The sequence below is a fragment of the Nansenia antarctica genome (genome assembly GCF_963989245.1).
Source record: "Nansenia antarctica genome assembly, chromosome: 16".
Lineage (NCBI taxonomy): Eukaryota > Metazoa > Chordata > Actinopteri > Argentiniformes > Microstomatidae > Nansenia > Nansenia antarctica.
This window is the reverse complement of record NC_137686.1, coordinates 3,944,021-3,946,117: the sequence shown is the minus strand read 5'-3', so window position 1 is coordinate 3,946,117 and position 2,097 is coordinate 3,944,021.

The following is a 2,097-nucleotide window of genomic DNA, read 5'->3' as shown; positions in this document are numbered from 1 at the left end:
ATGAATTATATATTTTATATATAAGAATGGTAGCCTATATGACAATTTAATTTTTATTCATTTTACATCCCTCCAATTTTAGCCAGCACTAGCAGTGCACATGGCTTGCAGGTAAAGACAATCACGACTAGCTGAAACTGGCCATTAGAATGTTGGGGAAACTGTTCAGAATAGCTCAATGTTGTGTTTTGCAAGCTAGAGAAATGACCTGTTTTCTTACTTACAGTATCTCAATAGTTGCTAACAAGTTTGTAAAGCTAGCTTCAAAGTAGCTCATAAAAAATATATAATGGCATCCAACTTCAAACAGAGATTCTACATCGATGCACATAAGAGACAGTGTAGACTGCTAAGGAATTGGTCAACATTACAGCCATCTAAAAGAACAAAGGATCTAACAGCTCAGGAGATCAAACCTAAATGTAAACTGTCAATCAAAAATGTGTCACACCCAGTCAATCTTGTGAATGAATGAATGAATGGTCTTTATTGTCATTGATATAGTACAGGTACCAAACAACGAAATTTGGGAGGGGGGGCTCCCCTGGTGCTAGGAAAGAAAACTAAAAACAAGAAGGGAAAAGAGCTGGTTTACATAAATAAAGGCTATGTACACTATCCACTATACTACCGTATACTATACAAATAAACACTGTGCTGTACTCTATGCTATGCTATACCTATTCTAACATTTCCTATCTCTGAACCTTATGTACCCGAGGGTTGTCATATTGCACATAGTGTTATTGCACATTCATTTAACTATTTACAGTAGTTGTTGGCTAAAAAGCTACTTATTATATTTTAGCATTTTAATTGTAAACAATTAAAGTATGTAACACTAACCCAGAAATGAGACACTTTAGTGGGCCTTAATGAGAGTCTAACAATTGTTTTACCTCATCATAAGCAATAAGGACCTATTATTCCATTGTTTATGCATTGGTTGTCACCAAATGATGTATAGTTTCAAATTATTTTTGTAAATGTAAATACATTTCGTTGAATTCCTTGAGCACAACAGGTACAGTACTATGTGATATAGAAATCAAGTGTTAAATTGTTAAAATGCATTTGATCCATGGTTTATGTTTTGTTGGTGGCCTGGAATACAGAAATGATTGCAAGAATGTATGTGATGCTTTCATTTGGTAGTGAATACTTAAAGATGTGTATGAATACAAGTTGGAGGTTGGGTTCATTGTAATGCATAGAATGAACTTAGGAATGAGGAAGCACCATTCCTCATTTAATACCATTCCTCATCCCATCCTCATCCCATCCTCATCCCATCCTCATCCCATCCTCATCCCATCCTCATCCCATCCTCATCCCATCATCATCCCACTCCTCATCCCATTCCTCATCCCACCCTCATCCCATCCTCATCCCATTCTCATCCCATTCCTCATCCCACCCTCATCCCATTCTCATCCCATCCTCATCCCATCCTCATCCCATCCTCATCCCATTCTCATCCCATCCTCATCCCATTCTCATCCCATCCTCATCCCATTCCTCATCCCATTCTCATCCCATCCTCATCCCATTCTCATCCCATTCTCATCCCATTCCTCATCCCACCCTCATCCCATTCTCATCCCATCCTCATCCCATTCCTCATCCCATCCTCATCCCATCCTCATCCCATCCTCATCCCATCCTCATCCCATCCTCATCCCATCCTCATCCCATTCCTCATCCCATCCTCATCCCATTCTCATCCCATCCTCATCCCATCCTCATCCCATTCCTCATCCCATTCTCATCCCATCCTCATCCCATCCTCATCCCATTCCTCATCCCATCCTCATCCCATTCTCATCCCATCCTCATCCCACCCTCATCCCATTCTTCATCCCATTCTCATCCCATCCTCATCCCATTCCTCATCCCATTCTCATCCCATCCTCATCCTATTGTCAACCCACTCCTCATCCCATCCTCATCCCATCCTCATCCCATCCTCATCCCATTCCTTGCATTACAATGAATCCGTCCTCCGATTTCTCCCTTCACCAGCCTCCACTAATAGGATCATCGGCTGCCCCCTGCCTCCCATCACAGACCTCCATAGCTCCAGATCACTGAAGAGAG